The sequence below is a fragment of the Tachypleus tridentatus genome, chromosome 6 (assembly GCF_004210375.1).
Source record: "Tachypleus tridentatus isolate NWPU-2018 chromosome 6, ASM421037v1, whole genome shotgun sequence".
NCBI lineage: Eukaryota > Metazoa > Arthropoda > Merostomata > Xiphosura > Limulidae > Tachypleus > Tachypleus tridentatus.
This window is the reverse complement of record NC_134830.1, coordinates 71,079,347-71,100,637: the sequence shown is the minus strand read 5'-3', so window position 1 is coordinate 71,100,637 and position 21,291 is coordinate 71,079,347. Positions and strand designations below refer to the sequence as shown.

The 21,291-nt window shown below is 33.7% G+C and overlaps 1 long non-coding RNA gene across 1 annotated transcript in view; it reads right to left on the bottom strand.

Moving 5' to 3' along the window:
- LOC143252774 (uncharacterized) overlaps positions 1-20,939 on the bottom strand; it is a 28,280-nt gene extending 7,341 nt beyond the window's left edge. The window contains exons 1-2 of the long non-coding RNA XR_013029137.1: positions 20,739-20,939; positions 20,459-20,580 (exon numbers count right to left, since the gene is read on the bottom strand). This is a non-coding gene — a long non-coding RNA (uncharacterized LOC143252774). The remainder of the gene's footprint in view (positions 1-20,458; positions 20,581-20,738) is intronic.
- Positions 20,940-21,291: the final 352 nt, after the last annotated feature.

Sequence of the window (21,291 nt, the reverse complement as noted above, 5' to 3'; positions counted from 1 at the left end):
AAGCACTCTAAAGTTTGTATTTCGTATTCATCAGTTGATATAATATACGCTTAATGAGCAAAGATAATAGTTTTATAACTTGTTTTATCTAATTTGCCTGTATTAAACAGTTACAGCAACTTTTACTTATAAGTTCCTTTATAATATTTAGAAAAAAATATCATTAAATTAATGTATGTGTAATTTGAGCTCTTCCAAAAACTTAATATCCTTATAGTGCTTTCACATTTTTCAGTACATTGTGAGTGCTTCCCTGCAGTGTCGTTTATTATATCCCATTGTTTTTTTATGTTAATTCACTGTCAACTCATTTTTGTCTATAATACTTTATTTTGGTTTATTTTGTTAACCTGCTTAAATAATTTATGTAGTTTTTAAACTTAACAATTTTATTATAGGTTAGTAGTTCGATTTTCGTATTTCTATACATTTTATTTCTATATCGAATAGACTGTAACAATCCACTTGTCATTCATGGTTTTAACTTCTTTCAGGCCGGCATGGCCCGGTGGTTAACGAATCTCGATCACACCAAACATGCCAGCTCTTTAAACCATGGGGGCGTTATACTATGACGATCAGTCCCACTATTCGTTGGTAAAAGAGTAGCCCAAGAGTTGGCGGTGGGTGGTGATGACTAGCTGCCTTCCCGCTAGTCTTACACTGCAAAATTAGAGACGGCTAGCACAGATAGCCTTCGTTTAGGTTTGCGCGAAATTCAAACAAAACTTCATTCATTTATCAATTTTTATATAACTCGTAGATATTTCAATTATATTTTATAATTTTATAAAAATTATATTGTGTTAAACTTTTGATAAATACTACTAAATCCAGTTTGTGTTATTTTTCTATCAATGTTTTTTTATAATCTATTTTTAATCATTCATTATAATACTTAGTTTTACACATAGTTGTATTCATTAAATTAATTTTTGGAGATGTGGTATGTAATCCTAGTTTTTAAAACTGCTGTTTCTATAAAATCTGCTTTATTTTTTCTAATACAAGTATGATAGAGACATGCATTTCATTATTCTCCAGCAGTAGTTTGAATACAATAATAAAAGCCAAATGCAGCTGACATATTTATATTATTTTACATTGTTTTCTTAATATTTAATATTTATATTTCTCTCCCGTAAAATGTACATAATTTTCATTTTATTTTGACTTAAAATATATATAGTTGTTTAAATTAATCTTATATACTGTATTTGTGAGATCTATTACCTGCTATAACACTGAATTTGTTGTTTTTTATATGTGTGCTGTATGTTTACTGCAATAATTACATTAAATTCAACATTTTCTTCTTGGGTAGATATTTCATTGCTTACAAACACTAAAGTATATCCCGATGTATAATAATATATAACTATATTATTTTTATACCCCTTTACATTATATAATTTTAACATTTCTTTTTGACCCAGATTTGTGTAAGTAATATAATATGAATTTCTATGGAATTAACTGCAGATAAATAAGACAAAAATCAATATTTATACAAAGTATATTCATTTGAATTACATTAATGATCTTTGAACTAAAAAATAAACTTTTATAAGGATTATCAATTATCATTTCCTGAATCACCATTTGAAATACAGGCTCGGTGGGTTAAGTCGTTCGACTCGTAATCTGAAAGTTGTGGGTTCGAATCCCGGTCGCACCAAACATGCTCGCTCTATTAACTGTGGGGTGTTATAATATTACGGGCAATCCCATTATTTGTTGGTAAAAAAAGTAGGCCAAGAGTTGATAGTGGGTGATAAAGACTAGCTGCCTTCCCTCTAGTCTTACATTGCTAAATTAGGGACGGCTAACACAGATAGTCCTCGAGTAGCTTTATGCGAAATTCAAAAACAAACCATTTGAAATAATATTGAGGATATTACCTTTTTAACACCATCTTATAAATTAGTTAAATCCTGCTTACTTTTAACTCTTATTACTCTTTCATTTCTTGGTTGTCTTACTAGTTTTCCGGGCCTGGCATGGCCTAGCGCGTTAAGGCGTGCGTTTCGTAATCTGAGGGTCGCGGGTTTGCGCCCGAGGCGTGCCAAACATGCTCGCCCTCCCAGCCGTGGGGGCGTTATAATGTACGGTCAATCCCACTATTCGTTGGTAAAAGAGTAGCCCAAGAGTTGGCGGTGGGTGGTGATGACTAGCTGCATTCCCTCTAGTCTTACACTGCTAAATTAGGGACGGCTAGCTCAGATAGCTCTCGAGTAGATTTGCGTGAAATTCAAAACAAACAAACAAACAACTGTTTAACACATCACTGGCACAGTGATATGTCCTCGGATTTATGACGCTATTAACCGGGTTTTGATGACCTTGGCAGGCAGAGCATAATAGCCTAATATGTAGCTTTATGCTTAATAGTACAGACAAACATTTTATTTAAGAGATGTTTTTGGTACTTTTTTATCTTCTAAATTTCTGTTGTTTGCTTTGAGCATAATCTTATAATTTATTATTTATACAGTTATTTATTTATGAAAGAGTTAGCATTATGAAGATTTGAAAGTCACTACAGTTACTATGACAACAACTGAAATGAGCTTCGGACACTTTTTTTTAAGTTAAAACAAATTTTACATGTCCACTTTGAACCACTCATCTTACATGAAAATTGCCCGGCATGGCCAGGTGGGTTAAGGCGTTCGACTCGTAATCCAAGGGTCGCGGATTTGAATCCCCGTCACACCAAACTTGCTTGCACTTTCAGCCGTGGGGGCGTTATAATGTACGGTCAATTCCACTATTCGTTGGTAAAAGAGTAGCCCAAGAGTTGGCGGTGGGTGGTGATGACTAGCTGTCTTCTCTCTAGTCTTACACTGTTAATTAGGGACGGCTAGCACAGATAGCCCTTGAGTAGCTTTGTGCGAAATTCCAAAAACAACAACAACAACTTACTAGTTTTCCCTTCTTTAATCCAAATATGTTTATAAACGTTATTTCTAGCTGCGTTTATAGTTACAGAATTGTTTTTCAATTCAAATATTAGATGTTAATTTATAAACACTATACATTCTTTGTAGTCCTCGTTTATATCAGTAGTTTTGATCACTTTCATCTCTCTTTCTTGAAACCATTTATTTTAAAGTTGTCTATTCGAAAATTGCACGATAATCGGCCTCGTTCCATTTTCATGTTTCTTGGTGTTACTTTATGGACTATTTGTATGTCTTCATCTTTTACAACGATATTAACTGCCTTTCCAACTAATTGAATAATTTCTCTAATATTCTCTCCTGCAATTCTTCCTTAAATTTCGATATTTGTGTATTTTAATACTGTCGAAGGTCAATTACTTGTTCTTTTTAGATGTTGCTTTCCTGACCGTACATTATAATGTTCTTCTGGCTGGAAGGGCAAGTACATTTTGTGTGACAAGGACTCGAACCCGTGACCCTCTGGTTACGAGTCGAGCGCCCTAAGTATTATTATTATAATAGATATTTAAATGAAAGTGAGTAATTCATCAATCTCAATATAACTCAGCAAAGCTTGCAACTTAAACTGATATTTGTTCATAATGAAATTCACTATCATGATAGTTATGCTCTATTGCTTATCACGATAACTAAATAACTGTTTTAAAAACGTCGCAAAAATCTCATGCGCAACAAATTTAGCATATCTAAAAACAAATTTGGACCATAACTTGGAGAATTCATATCAATGGTGTTGGTTTTTTTTTTCCTTGCAACTGCCACCATATTATGTTTATATGTGTATATACATATATGTATATCACGGCTAACAATATTAATATTACTTGTAGTTATTAACAAAAATCACTTCCTGCCAGAACACTTGATATATTGTTTGTCTGTTTTTGTAACAAAGGGCATCGCGGGTAATAATATTATTATTATTCGTAGTTATTAACATAATCACCGCCTGTCAAAATACTTGGAACTTTTTTCATTAAAATATGGCAAAGATTAATTTTGCAAAAACTGACACAGTCTAAAAAGTTAGTCGAAACAGAAAATTGATTTCGTCGTTGCGTAATTTATTTATTTCTAGAAACAAAAAGGCCTCATGTCTTAGCTATAAGTGTGAGTGCTTATAACGTTAAACCTCTAGTTTCGATACCTGCAATTGATAGAGGCCATTGTGTAGCTTTGCGCTTAATAACAAACTAAAATTAAAAATAAAGTAAATTTACAAAATTTAAAGTTTTGAAAAACCTTATGTGCAATCGTTTCCGGTTGTAGGTACTTTAATGACTTTTTTGATAGGTTTACTTGATAAATCAACAATGGAAATACTTCAAGTATTATCTACAATAGAATCTTATCCAAGCAAATGTTTCTTGAAAGACAATAAGAGATGACATTGACATATTTATGTTAGTTCCCAGCTATCCAGCTGTGGAATGTCCATATCAACACTCAGCGTCTATACAGCTAGTTTCTTTCAGAGTAAAATAAAAGAGAAATCGTTATGTTATTCAATGGTTTTCGCCCTCAAGTTACTGACTAGTTTTCCTACGATGCAGCGAAATACATATGTTGCATCATATGAAGAATACGATGCTTTCTACCTGTAAAGACCTAACCAAAAATTGGGTAAAATCGCTTATTTTTTACGTAAAGTACGGAAGTAAAAAAAATAATTGGTTGCATCTTTGATAATATTTTCATTTGAATGCATTGGAAACATAAATAGTTTAGTGTATAAAATGCTTATTTTTAATGCGCTTTAGAAACAGATGGGACACTGTCAACATGTATCTCTAAGGTTAGACATTTTTAAACAAGTCCAGTTATACTACTGTGCATAAAAGGATATCTTTTTCAGACAAAATACATGGAAACATTATAATTTTTATCATGTTTATTGACTCCAGTTTTGTTATTGTTGTGCAGCTGACGGTTACTAACTGAAAATATGCGTGGAAATAAAGTGTTCCATGTATTTTTCTCGTGACTTAGGGAAGCAGGGTATCATGCAGAGAAGAAACAGTTAAAGCAGGATAACAATGAGGAGATAATAGTTCAGGAAAGGGGGAGTTATTGATGTCACCAAAGGGGGAGTTATTGATGTCACTTACTTCACTGATTAATGGATAAGGGCGCCGTTGCTATTTATGACATTCGAGTATCAGAACAATTGCCAAAGTGGTTCCTCGTGTAGCGATCACGTTTTCGTTCAAACTGGACGCGCACACATTATATATATACTTGTATAGAAGCGCATGTCAAACGATCAGATTCCATACAGCAGTCAACACAATTAAGTAAAAATCTTGTTCCTACACCCGTCTTCTCGTGTGTATCGTCACAGAATTTAAAGCCTATTCATATCACACATGTAAGCATATGTCGACATTCAATGTATAAATAAATTTTATAGCGAACTTGCCTTGTTACCACTAATAAAGAAAAGTATGCGACTTTGTATCATACATAAAACTGTATGTTTTAACTACTTTTGAAATCCATAATAAACAAACACATGGCTCGTGAATCTACTGTCTCTCGTAGGAACTAATAGTTGAGATTTTTTTCAGTTGCCTTCCTCATTATTTAACATACCTAGGTCAATAAAGAGAGTAAATCACACACGGTCAGAGGCGAACCACAGACTCTCTGATTCGCAGTTCCTCACACTAACCTCTAGATCATGCTCGACCTAAGAAGTCATATAAGGCCAAAAAGTTTCATATATAAAACAGAGAAAATTCACAGAGTTATTGTGATAACCATGAAAAAAACTTTTATGCAGTTCCATTTCTTACCAATAAATTTAACAAGACCTTGGACAGCAATATCGACTGTAAAATTGTCGGTTCTATTTGTATGCTACATGTTATTGTTTAGCACTAAGTTTTTTTTAATACAAAATCACTAATAAAATTACACAACTATTGCTTACACTGTGAATTTTGTAATTTAATTTTTAAGAATGAATTTCTAATTATTATTATTCATAATGAGGAAGAATTAGTAAAAATTAATTTTAATTCGTTATTCTATTAATTCTCAATGTGTAACGTGTTTATTCACGGCTTGATTTACTAAGCTGTCAGAAACCACAAATTATTTTCTTTATCGATGGAATACGATTTTATATTGTTATGTTAGTGAAAGGTGAAAATTACAACTCAAAATTACTTGTCAACTTCTTGTTTTCTTGTAGTTAAACACAAAGCTACACAAAGAAGGATTATCTTTACTCTACCCACCAGGGGTATTGAAACCCGTTTTCTAGTCTTCTAAGTCCACATACAAACCGCTGAGCCACTAGGAATTTTAACTTGCTCATGAATAAATTATGATGACAAGGATAAAGATAACATTTGGAAAGGTGCAAAAATTCAAAAGCCTCAATAATAATTAAGCAGTTAGTCTAAATTAAAGTGAAGGAAGTAGCACAGAGGTTTCAAACTTACATTGCTATAGTCCATCAAGGTGCAAGAAATAACTTTTTCATTAACCTTAATGTTCTGTCTGCATGTAGGTTTAACGATCATAACTTTCCATTTCTCTCTGTTCCTGGTGTTCTTCAAAAATTATTTGTTGTTGTTCATGGTTCCTAACTGTTTTGTGAGTATATCAAACACCTTTATTATTTCTCTTCCTTTGCTTCTACTTCCATCAATCTAGCCATTTATTTTCTCGTCACATAATCTTTGAACTCAGTTTGTTTCTTTCTATTTTTTTCGTGATGTCGCATGTTGCGTTGGCTTGTACTAACTGGTTCTTTGTTATTCTATTCCTAGCATTTTTAAGAACCACTTCTACATCTATCCATTAAGAACTGTTAGATAACACTATATAACAAAATTTGTACTTTTTTCTTGTTCCTGGGCAGAAAGTGTTATTTCCCAGTTGCTTATGCCTAAAGTAAATGGAAAAGACCTATTTTTCTCTTCAAACTTTGCTTTTTTTACCTGGGTAATGAAATTTTCAAATTTACCCATTTTCCAGAACATTTCAGGTAGATTCAGTAGCTGATAGAGAATTTTCTATAACTTACAATAATTTTCAAGAAACTTTTAGAATTTTCTAGAACTTTCCGTGGTAATATATATACAAGGGCTCACCACTCACCACTTCAGTTTAGTTCTAGCTGCTTAAGTGAGCACATATACCTACCTGGTTTCATCAGAGATGGTATGAAAAAGCTGCAAGCATTCTCCAGATACTTTTTGCTATGTATGTGGCCAATCTATCAAGACGAAAGCTAAAAAGTACTCTGTGACAGCATCTGCTAAAATGTATGAAATCTACAAGGCATATTTCGGCATGCCTGTCGGGGATCAAGACAAACCCTGGGCACCTCATTTTACCTGCGAACACTTGAAAAAAAAACTCTGTAGGTAAGACTGACAATTTTTGTTTGCTTGAACAGTATGATTTTATATTATACAAATTTTAGACCTTTCAAAATTTAAATATCTTTTAATTCATTTTTTAATTTCCAATAGTATAGAACAATATCACATATAAAATATTTTGCATGAACCTCTTACACATTAGTTGTGGATGAAATAAATTTATTCTTCATAATAACAATTTTGCTTTGCTCTTTTGCAGGATGGTACAGAAGGGAAATGAAAACCAAGAAATTCGCTAATCCAAGAATTTGGCGTGAACCCACTGACCATTCAAGCGATTGCTACTTTTGTATGGTGGACCCTTCCAAACGTCAAGCTGGCAAGAATGCATCTGATATCATGTATTCGGACCTTCCATCATCCATTCTCCCAGTGCCACACTGCTGAGATCCCTGTACCCACGACGCCAGAGAGAAAACAGCCATCCTCAGAAGAGAGCAACAAATCAGAAGAGGAGGTAGACGTTGAAGATCCACATTACAATTTCAGAGGGGCAGCTGGTGAGAAAAATCATACTACCCCAATCAAAGAGATCTCAATGACTTGATCAGAGATCTAGGTCTAACAAAGTCGAATGCCGAGACTATATTTGGGGCTGATACGTGAAAGTGATTTATATTACTGTCGCAAATCTCAAAAAACTACTCACTTCTAAACATTTTTGTATAACTTCAGTATAAATACATGCACATTTTGATCCATATGTTGGTTTATTCAGACCTTATGTAAATGAAAGTGTGCAAATTTGCCTGTTTTTATATAGAAAATAGGTTAATTTCTAAATTTCATTTTCCAGGTCATAAAAGCAAATTTGAAGGAAAGAATAGACATTTTCTGTACTTTTACAACATAAGAAATTAAGAAATAACACATACTATCCATGAACAAAATTTGTGTTACACAATGTAATGATATTCTAGGCAGATACAACAAATTTTCCATTGGATTCCGTTAGGTGCATTTAAGATTTTGGTCCTTTAGCCTTTGACTAAAAACCCTGATCGACAAGGCAGTGGGATTTGACCATCTTCATCAACGAAGACATTTTCAAGTTAACAATGGCTACTATAACGGCCCATCACTGTACTTCTCTCGATCCAGCAATTCTCTATTTACCGCGTTGCCCATTTCAACAACATAAACATGTAGGATTCTTTGTTTTTTATTTATGTATGATTTGAAGTCATCCACCACTCAGCAAAAGAATGCCGAGGCAAGTTATTTCGCCAAGAGGAAATTGGATCATATTTGCTACAGCTATTGACCATAACCAAGAAAAAAGCCACCAGCTGTGCTATTCAACTTAAAGAATGAATCATGCTCACAGTTTCCTTTGAAAGCTGAGGTACGACTGACCATAGAAGTTTGAACTACATGTAACTAAAAAGTGTCTTTAGATATTCTGAACTACGACTGAAGAACTATACTTAAGTAGGGATGCCCCAAAAACTCTGAGCTACACACGAACATATTTATAGAATCTGAGTTATACATAAGTAAAAAGTGTCCCTAGAAAATCTGAGATCCTAGGAATAAGCAACACATTGCTAGAGATCGTCTCTATAAAATATGAGCAGAGAGCATTATAGAAAATCTAAGATACAAATAAACAAAGAGCTTCCTAGAAAACATACACTACCGACCAGAAAGTAAGAAGCCTTGCTATCATGTAGTTACTCTAAGTAATGGAGAAGTTCGAGGATTTAGTGGATGGAAAAATACCCGCAGTGTCTTGTAAGTGTGTTGTAAGTTTTTAACTGCACAATAATTTATTTGTATAGTTTTTAACTTATGTTTTTAATCTTTCAAATTTTTGTGCATGTGAAAAGGTTTGGTTTTGTTTAATTTTGCGCAAAGCTACTGGAGGGCTATCTGCGCTAGCCGTCCTTAATTTAGCAGTGTAAGACTAAAGGGAAAGCAGCTAGTCATCACCACAAACTCTTGAGCTACTCTTTTGCCAATGCATAGTGGGATTACTCGTAATATTATAACAGCCACACGAAAATTCGAACACGCGATACTCGGACTACGAGTCGAATGCCTTAACCACATGGCCATGCCGAGTCGCAAGTACAAAATGTCAGTGTCTCGTTCTGTTAATTTTATTTGCAGTTTCTTGAACTGTATGATTTTATATATTGACATATTGATTTTTTTTATCTACAGTATTGTTGGCAAACGAAATTTATCAAACAAAATCACGGGGATCGTCAAGGATGTGAAGAAGTGAGAGAAATTGTGATAAGATGGAATACAGTAGCCTTTCTGTAAATCTTAACACCCATGCTCGTAAAAATTGGTTATGAGAAAAACAAAATAGATTATAGAGAGATGATAAAAATTCACACAGGGATGGTATTAACAGTATTATGTGTATATACACTCACACAGAGAGATACATACGTACATATACTTACGTTATATAGAGAACTGACGTGTCGTAAAAGGCAAAGCACTAATATTGGATTTAAGCGACAAGAGATTAAGCAAACAACTAGTGAACATGTATAATCGTTTGTTTTGTTTTTGTTTGTTTGTTTGGGAATTTCGCACAAAGCTACTCGAGGGCTATCTGTGCTAGCTGTCCCTAATTTAGCAGTGTAAGACTAGAGGGAAAGCAGCTAGTCATCACCACCCACCGCCAACTCTTGGGATACTCTTTTACCAACGAATAGTGGGATTGACCGTGACATCATACACCCCCACGGCTGGAAGGGCGAGCTTGTTTACGCGACGCGGGCACGAACCCGCGACCCTCAGATTACGAGTCGCACGCCTTACGCGCTTGGCCATGTCAGGCCTATGTATAATCGAACATGAACAGTAACAGTATCTATTTACACAATTTACAGGAATTTTGCCATTGTAAACGTAAAAGTACTCAAAATATGTTTAAGTTCGTTTTAGAGCCTTAATAAATTATCAGTGTCTATAATATATTAGTATTAACTCCTGTTTAAAGCGTGTTATGTAGATAGATCAGAGCTAAAAGATAAATCAGCAATGATAACGTATAATTAAATACAATGTTCTTCTGTTCCCGCTTACAATACTAAGACTGCATTGTTTTATCAGTTGTGTACCCTTAAGTCCGACCGTAATCCCAATAATATTTCATGATGTTCAGCCAGCTTAAGAGACTTAGAATAATCCTTAATACATATAATAAGCTAATAACGCAAACTAAGCTCTTTAATAAAAATAGAATAATGAAATAGGCATATCAAACATTCTAAAGAACACTGTTAAAAATATAACATTAAAGAAAAAATTGAGTATAACTTAAAATTTATTAACGAATATACAGAATATAATATCCATGTTTACTGTGTAATTAATTCCAGTTAGTTAAGCAGGGGTTTTTCAAATTATTTAAGCAGATATTCAATCCAATAACCACATCTCATCACAGTATCTTTTACTTGTTCACATTCTTGGGAATCCCAGTTATTTTATTTACAAAACACTTGTTTAGGTTCAATTGGAATGATTTTATTTGTCAGTGCAGTTTTCATCTACGACATCCAACCCCCACTATTACAGCGGTAAGTCTACGGAGTTACAAAGCAAACATCAAAAGTGCGATTCTACTTATTGGGCTCAGCAGATAGCCCGATGTGGCTGTGCTATAAAAACACACAATCACAATATAATTATGTCTGGCAAAACAACATGTGTGTAACGAAAGTATTTTTTTCAAGTTACTCAATGTATATACTGAAATTGCCTGAGAAACTTATTAACATTCATTAACGTGCAACACTTAATTAAAAAAGTTATTAACCATTTTATTAGTTGTTGTTTTTTTGCAAAAAAATCAAAAAATTCATACAATTTTATATATTTCAAACAAGTTGAAATGAAGCCTGTATGTGTATTGAAATGTCAAAGGCTTAAGGCACAAAAATGTATCTCAAGACGACTGGTATAAGTATTAAACCTGTTATTAAAATAAATTGGAAAACAACGTTTCGACCTTTTTAGATTATCTTCAGGTTAACGTCAATAATTATAGTCAAATACATAAAAGTATAACACTATCCTTCATTTCTTAACATTTCGAAATATCTCCCTATCCAGTTATGTCCCCTGGTTTATGGTGAGCGTTTGATAATGTATTTGAAACTGATAACCAGCAAAAGGTGCTTGTTATTGAATGCACGTTTGTACTAGAAATTGCCACCAAATGTAATATTAGAAATAAAAGAAACGTACAAATAATGCACAGATTAACAGCTGAAGCATAAGACTTTAGCATGCACATATATAGGCTTCAGTTCAGTCATTAGTACGTACGTTACGTATTTTTATAAAGTATTTAGTAATCTTAACATGAACACCACATTATGCAAGACACTAACTAAACAGCAAGGCCTGAAACCTCACGACATACACACAGCCGTCCCCAAACTCCTGACGAAAGGTAATCTATCAACATATCAATGGCTACTCTTAATCTAATAGTGGGATTAGCTGGCTACTCATAACCTAGAAGTGGGATTAGTTGGTTACTCTTAACCTAATAAGAGGATTAACTGGCTATTATTAACTAAATAGTGGGATTAACTTTCACTTTTATAAAGCGCCAGCAGCTTTAATGTGGATTTGTTTGTTTATTCTTTTAGAATTTCGCGCAAAGCTACACGAGGTCTATCTGCGCTAGCCATCCCTGATTTAGCAGTATAAGACTAGAGGGAAGGCAGCTAGTCATCACTACCTACCGCCAACTCTTGGGCTACTCTTTTACCAACGAATAGTGGGATTGATCGTCACATTATAATTCCCCCACGGCTGAAAGTGCAAGCAAGTTTGGTGTGACGGGGATTCAAACCCGCGACCCTTGGATTACGAGTCGAACGCCTTAACCCACCTGGCCATGCCGGGCAATTTTCATGTAAGATGAGTGGTTCAAAGTGGACATGTAAAATTTGTTTTAACTTATAAAAAAGTGTCCGAAGCTCATTTCAGTTGTTGTCATAGTAACTGTAGTGACTTTCAACTCTTCATAATGCTAACTCTTTCATAAATAAATAACTGTATAAATAATAAATTATAAGATTATGCTCAAAGCAAACAACAGAAATTTAGAAGATAAAAAAGTACCAAAAACATCTCTTAAATAAAATGTTTGTCTGTACTATTAAGCATAAAGCTACACATTAGGCTATTGTGCTCTGCCTGCCAAGGTCATCAAAACCCGGTTAATAGCGTCATAAATCCGCGGACATATCACTGTGCCAGTGATGTGTTAAACAGTTGTTTGTTTGTTTGTTTTGAATTTCACGCAAATCTACTCGAGAGCTATCTGAGCTAGCCGTCCCTAATTTAGCAGTGTAAGACTAGAGGGAAGGCAGCTAATCCTCACCACCCACCGCCAACTCTTGGGCTACTCTTTTACCAACGAATAGTGGGATTGATCGTCACATTATACGCACCCACGGCTGAAAGGGCAGGCATGGTTGGTGCGAGCGGAATCCGAAACCGCGACCCTCATATTACGAGTCAAACGCCTTAACACGCTTGGCCATGCCGAGCCCTTGATGTGCTAAATAAAGCAAGTACATCGAATATCGTCTTTTACCCTGGATACCAAGTGATGTATATTCAGCAAAATTATTTTATGTTCAGTCTTTTTCATATGTAATGTTAACGTGAAATATTTTACCAGACGTAGTACAACGCCATCGATAATGGGAGGTTATTATTTCATTAAAAATATTTTCTAAACCAATGAACTATGTACTTCAACGTAGTCATTTCGTTTGTTTGGAATTTCGCGCAAAGCTACACGAGAGCTATCTGCGCTAGCCGTCCCTAATTTAGCAATTTAAGACTAGAGGGATAGCAACTAGTCATCACCACCCATCGCCAATTCTTGGGCTACTCTTTTACCTACGAATAGTTGGATTGAGCGTAACATTATAACGCCCCCACGGCTGAAAGGGAGAGCATGTTTGGTGCGACTGGAATTAGAACCAGCGACCCTCGGATTACGAGTCGACTGCCTTAACCACCTGGCCATGCCGGGCCAACGTAGTCATTGTAGCAAATCTGTTACGCTGGTACACATTCCGGTTTCTTTCCTTATCTTTTTGTCTTTACAGTTTTTTGTTTTTTTTTTGCTAAATTTATTGCTTGAGCGTAAACGTTGTCCTTGAAAGCTATAGAGGCAAATTAAAGGTTTTCAGGAATATAAAAAAAAAACTGTTCAGACTACATCAGATTCCACAGCGTCTGGTAAACAAGTAAAAACTATTAAACAGAATGAATACCATAGAATGAGTAACAGCACTTTATCCTCTTGAAGAGTAATGCTAGAAATGTTTAAGGAACATCATATCTCTGTACAAAATTATAAATAAGCTGTTTTAAAGTATTTACGTATCTCTTTTCTTTTTTAAAGTGTAATTTGTTATGGTTTACTCTCGAAAGGCTTTGCTTGAACATTATACACTGAATCCATAATCTTCTAAAGTATTTCCATTCATGGAATTTGATCACGAAACTAATGAGACTTTATAGACTTACAAAAACAAATAGGTTAAACAATATTCTTTAATGCAGCTGCTAATTCTACATTGATATGTTCTTAAAACTCTCAGAATTTTGAACAATCATAAAAATCTGCTGATAAAACGTAAATATTATGAAACAGTTAGTAACGCCATCTGTAGCGAAAGTTTACAAATATATTTGAATTATTCCAGTCATTTCGGATATAAATTATAACGGACAGGTTTAAAACTAAATTAAAATTCTTCCTTGATAAGATGCCAGGCATGGCCAGGTGGCTTAAGTCGTTCGACTCGTAATCTGAGGGTCGCAATTTCGAATCCCCGTTGCACCAAACAAGCTCGCCCTTTCAGCCTTGGGGCGTTAAAATGTTATGGTCAATCCCACTATTCGTTGGTAAAAGAGTAGCTCAAGAGTTGGCGGTGGGTGGTGATGACTAGCTGCCTTCCCTCTAGTCTTACACTGCTAAATTAGGGACGACTAGCGCAGATAGCCCTCGTGTAGCAATGCGCGAAATTCAAAACAAACAATCTTTCATGAGATGATATTCTACAATAAATGAACATCACTTTTTAAATACAATATCACGTCGTATGGATGAGTTATTATCATTTGAGAAAACTAGAGAGACTTATTTAGTATTGCTTATTTATTACTGGTTTTTTTTCTCTATCTTAACGCAAAAATGCCTGCACGATGTCCACCAGCGAGATCGAACCACAAATTTTGTTGTTCATGTTAACTTCTGAAACCCTGGATAGGTATTTAATGTTGATGTTTAAAACACGTTATTGCATCATTTCAATAATATATTTTGCTACAGAGCAGAAAAATGTCAAGATCGTTTGAGAACCTATCAGCTGGGTTCTGTTTCAATATCATTTAAACACCTACTATAGTTTTGAATATTATTTATTGTTACTTTCTTGCAGAAGAAAAAGGACTTGTCTGTGTTTCGGTGATAAATTACTTACTATTATTTCAATTATTTTTGACATGAGATTTAGATGTAAATATATAAAGGTATTCACTGAAAATATTTTATTTCAATAATACGCAGTTTTCGAACAAATCAGTTAAAAACGGATCACTGTTTCCAAGCCAACAGAGCCGACGCAACAATATCCCGAGCTCTCTCAAAAGTTTCTTTGTCCCCCTTCTTGGACTTGGCACAAAAGTAAGGAATCTGTCTTGCCTGAATAGAAAATATAAAATTTTATGCCAAACTACTTTATATGGTTGCATTAAAGTGTGATAATTTATTTTTTTAATTGCTCGCATTTCAAATTTTCGACAATCTTCTGAAAGCTCAACTTATTGCAACATCATTTTCGATGAGCTGTGAAATTAGATTTTATCTTATTTCAACTTTGAAAAGTTCCTATCAGCAGACACAACAGTAATCGTAGATATCAGTAGCACCCTAAGAGAAAAAACACACATTGGGATATATCATTGGTCAATCATTCTCTTGTAAACAAAACACGATGTTTTAAAAACGTCCAATTTTTTTTCTGGAGAATTGCAGATAGAGTTTAAATTTGAACCGTTCAATCATTTCCTTCAATATCTCACTTAGCCCCAAGCTTGTACTTCAGTTAAACCCATTCCCATAAAAATCTCAAACTTTACATGTAATAACGAAGTAGCTCACAAAATCTAGAAGCACAATCTGTTACAACGTTAAAAATAAATTTTTAGCTCTTCTTGTGCAATTGATAGATATTTTGCTTGTCAGAGCATGTGTAAAACAGTTTTCTCTACAGTGAATAAGGTTTACCACATGTCATTTGTTAGATTGTTACCAGTATCGATTCCCACAGATGAACTTCAGATTTGCTTCTTGAGTACATTTATTTGTGCAAACACATTACAGCAAAATATTAAAGAATTAAAAATATATATGGTACTAGCTCGTCTGTGTGTGTTTTCTTACAGCAAAGCCACATCGGATTACACTATGTAACACAAATTTTGTTTCTGGATAGTATGTGTTATTTCTTAATTGCTTATGTTGTAAAAGTACAGAAAATGTCTATTATTTCCTTCAAATTTGCTTTTCTGACCTGGATAATGAAATTTAGAAATTAACCTATTTTCTATATAAAAAACAGGCAAATTTGCACACTTTCATTTACATAAAGTCTGAATAAACCAACATATGAATCAAAATGTGCATGTATTTATACTGAAGTTATACAAAAATGTTTAGAAGTGAGTAGTTTTTCGAGATTTGCGACAGTAATGTAAATTACTTTCACGTATCAGCCCCAAATATAGTCTCGGCATTCGACTTTGTTAGACCTAGATCTCTGATCAAGTCATTGAGATCTCTTTGATTGGGGTAGTATGATTTTTCTCACCAGCTGCCCCTCTGAAATTGTAATGTGGATCTTCAACGTCTACCTCCTCTTCTGATTTGCTGCTCTCTTCTGAGGATGGCTGTTTTCTCTCTGGCGTCGTGGGTACAGGGATCTCAGCAGTGTGGCACTGGGAGAATGGATGATGGAAGGTCCGAATACATGATATCAGATGCATTCTTGCCAGCTTGACGTTTGGAAGGGTCCACCATACAAAAGTAGCAATCGCTTGAATGGTCAGTGGGTTCACGCCAAATTCTTGGATTAGCGAATTTCTTGGTTTTCATTGCCCCTCTGTACCATCCTGCAAAAGAGCAAAATTGTTATTATGAAGAATAAATTTATTTCATCCACAACTAATGTGTAAGAGGTTCATGCAAAATATTTTATATGTGATATTGTTCTATACTATTGGAAATTAAAAAATGAATTAAAAGATATTTAAATTTTGAAAGGTCTAAAATTTGTATAATATAAAATCATACTGTTCAAGCAAACAAAAATTGTCCGTCTTACCTTCAGAGTTTTTTTTTCAAGTGTTCGCAGGTAAAATGAGGTGCCCAGGGTTTGTCTTGATCCCCGACAGGCATGCCGAAATATGCCTTGTAGATTTCATACATTTTAGCAAATGCTGTCACAGAGTACTTTTTAGCTTTCGTCTTGATAGATTGGCTACATACATAGCAAAAAGTATCTGGAGAATGCTTGCAGCTTCTTCATACCATCTCTGATGAAACCAGGTAGGTCTATGTGCTCACTTAAGCAGCTAGAACTAAACTGAAGTGGTGAGTGGTGAGCCCTTGTATATATATTAGTACGGAAAGTTCCAGAAAATTCTAAAAGTTTCTTGAAAATTATTGTAAGTTATAGAAAATTCTCTATCAGCTACTGAATCTACCTGAAATGTTCTGGAAAATGGGTAAATTTGAAAATTTCATTACCCAAGTCAAAAAAGCAAAGTTTGAAGAGAAGAATAGATCTTTTACATTTACTTTAGGCATAAACAATTAGGAAATAACACTTTCTGCCAAGGAACAGAAAAAGTAAAAATTTTGTTACATAATGTTTTCTGCTGTGTGCAATGAGAGCAATCGAACAATTGATTTTAGCGTGGTAAGTCCGTAGACTTACCATTGTCCTAGCTTGTGTGTCAATAAACCAGTATCATAAGTGCTACCAATATACCTTTCGTTTGCTATTTTAGAGGTTTTATACATTCCATATTACACTACCATGTAGTGTCAGAAAGAGATATGAGGTCATATTAACAAAGCATTTCAGAAAAATCATTGTTTTCGTTAAAGTCTCACACATTCATTAAATCTGGTACGAAAAACAAAAAAATGACATTTTATTCAATTTAATCAAATTATGTTACATATTTGTTGGCAGACCTTTTATACTTGCATTATTGTCATAATCTCAAAATAATCTCTTACACAGCAAATATATGGTTCCTTGGCTTTAGTGATGGAGGAAATCAAAGTTACTTCAATACTTACGTTCGTTTCTTTCATATTTTTCATTTTTAAAAACTACAGATTGCTGCTCTCGATGACTGAACTTTAGAAGAGTACTATTATGATAGAAATTCATCATAGAATGCTGTTGATCACGGGTTTTAATCTCTGTCACACCAAGCATGCTCGCCCTTTCAGCCGTGGAGACGTTATAATGGGACGGTCAATCCCATGATTTGTTAGTAAAAGCGTCGCCAAAGAATTGACGGTGGGTGGTGTTGACTAGCTGCCTTTCCTCTAGTCTTACATTATTAAATTAGGGACAGCTAGCGCAAGTAGCCCTAATATAACCGTGAGCGAAATTCAAAACAAAACAAACCAAAAACAAACAAACAAACATTATGGAATGTCACATTAATTGCTTATTTTGAAAACATCAGTATTAGGTCGTCTCAGAACTTAAATAATAACCACTTACTTCATTCTTCGTGAACATGTGATTATGTTCAGTCACTACTGAATCACATTTTACCATCATTTTCACTTGAACTAAAACAAACTCGTTTTTCTAGGTGATTTAATCTGTCAACAGCTTCCTGTTATTTACTTCCATTAAATGTTGCCGTTTAACATGTGTTAAAGTTTGTATTGTACGATCTGCAGTATAATTAATTTTAACAGAATTCTAATTTCTTCCATTTTGTATGGAATTCTATATGTAAACTGATTTTTTTTGTGAAATTCTACAGACTTTTTTAATATAGTGACAGGAATGGAAAAAACTTTGTAATGGTAGTTGCCAAAGAATATACAAGAGCAGTACGTCTACCACAGAAAACTGATTATCTTGTGATTATCATAAGGTGGACAAATAATGCCTTTAACTTATACAGGTCCGTGTTTTACTAATGTAGCTTTTGTTTGATCAACCTTTTATGTGGTCTTGAATTGATATCGGAAATATTCAGTATTTTTTATTGTTAATCGTTTCTTTAAAATAAGAAAACTTTTTGCCATTACAGTGTCCCCTGGACCCAGGATGGCCAGGTAGACAAACAAACCAATGTACCCTGCTTTGTAATTGTCGCCACTGTCTTTGTTTATTTTGTAATTCATTGTCAGCTTTGCAATCTGATATATTAAGATTATTTTTTAAGCACAAAGGGCTATCTGTGTTTTCCTCACCAAATGTATCGAAACCACATTTTCAGCAGTATAAGTGAGTAGACGTACCACTGTGCTACTCGGGGACTTATACTTAAAAATATATATATATCAAGTGCACATACTTCCTTTTTTAGATGTTACCTGACCCAACAATAAAAAAACAAAAAATATTGTCGCAATTTTTGCTTAAAAATAAATAACAGTTGAAACAATTATTTAAAATACAGGATAATTATATAAAAAGACTTAAACTTTAAACTTTCAAGTATTTCTCCTAGAGGAATAAAACTTCAGCAGAGGAACAATAAAAGCCATTAGTTTTATCCAAGAAAGTTTAGCTTTGATGAAAGATGATTGAAACTTATTATGTTACAAATTTCTTTTTTTCTCAAGTTGTCATTACAAATATATCACTTCTGTTTTTCTTTTTCATTATTACAAAATTAGTGACTCGAATAAATACGTCTATAGAGCAGGATACTACAAGATTCGTGAGCATTGTCCATAAGAAATAAACTTTGAAATAATTTCATTGAGAGGTAGCCTTGTATTTTTGATTAATTAACAATGAAAGAAAATACAATGTATATTTTCCGTAACAATTTTTGAAATACCATACACTGCGTACTTTCTTAAATTAAACTTATTATGTTTAGCTGCAAACAACAATTAGTTTTTGGTATATAATAATTTTAAATTTTGATATTTCCTTCATAAAGCATCAATAGTAAGATAAATGGAGATTAAAAACATTCTATAAAATTAAATATAATAATATTATATTTACAAAACGACTTAAAACTGGCAGAATGTCACCTCATCATTGACATTTGTTGAACTACAGTAATATTTTCTTCTCCGTCTTGATTTGTTTCATTATTCCTGCAGGAAGATCTTCGGATCTCTATAGTCACTTGGAAAACAATTCAAATTTTGTATTTTAATTTATTGTATCGCTACTTTTAAACTCAGTTGAACCATTTTATAGTGTAATGTCAAATCTTCATTGCAGGTTGTTTTCGATATGTTATTTTTATTTGTCATATATTCATCACACTGAATATATATTTATGTAGGATTTGTAGAATTTTTATCACTAATGCTAATAACTTATTCTTCTGATTTAATCAGCAGATGAGATGTTTATGGTAATAAATACTTGGCCTGGCATGACCATGTGGTTAAGGCACTCGACTGGTAATCTGAGGGTCGCGGGTTCTAATCCTCGTTACACCCGTGGGGGGCTTTATAACGTAACGATCAATCCCACTATTCGTTGGTAAAAGAGTAGCCCAAGAGTTTGTGGTGGGTGGTGATGAGTAGCTGTCTTCCCTCTAGTCTTACACTACTAAATTAGAGCTAATTAAGGCAGATAGCCCTCGTGTAGCTTTGCGCAAAATTCAAAACAAACAAAAACTAACTACATAACCTATATAGCTTTTAAACACTTGGTGTGGAAGATGCTTTTATCTCATCAGTATTTTTGTGGTGTAAAAAATTACCAACACAAAACGCTTGCCTTAACGATAGGCATAATACTGGCATAGAATTTATTTTGCAGTATTTTGTTTCACAAAATTAAAACCAATACTTACCTTTGTATTGCCAAGAATGTAATAGACGAGGTGGAATATCGCCCTTTATTTATTTTTTCTTCTTTCCGGTCTTTTGGACTTTCAGGTGTTTGTTTTGTGCTGTCTTCACACGTACCACTTTTCTGATTGCAGTTATAAAGAATTAAAGTAGCTTTCTCAAAATAAATAAAAATATTAGGAAAAATCAGCATCTATTAAACACAATGAAGTCAAATTAAAATTTATAAATTATCTTAAAGTTGAAAAGATCCATTAATTAACATAAAACCTTTAAACTCACTTTGACTTTTGCATGAATTCTATCACATGTTGTTTTCTTTCAATTTGTATGCACGTGTTCTCGTGTTTGGTTGATTAGTTTCCTTCTCAGAACTATTAAGTGGATTCAGCTTTTTTTACTGCGCTGTTTTTCTTCTACATTGATGATTTACTGTTTTGTTCATGCATTTGAGATAGACAGAAGAAAAGACAGAAAGACGGTTACAAACTGTATTCTAGACATTTTAAAGTTATGTATAACATATACACCAATATATAAGTTATCAGTGGCATACATAGTGCTGTATAAAGTGGAAAATAAGATAAACAACCAAACACGCCAATATAATCATTATAATACGTAGTACAAACCTTACTTGTACATGGTCATGTATGGATAAACTTATATAGTAACACATGCAAACACACACACACATATATATATATATATTTATTTATTTATGTGCACATACACACATGTACGCGGAATAAATAAAATATAAAAATAATAAGCATGACTGTCAGGCAACTAATTTGAAAATTTTCGTGTCTTTAGGTAATTCTGTCTCCTTCAC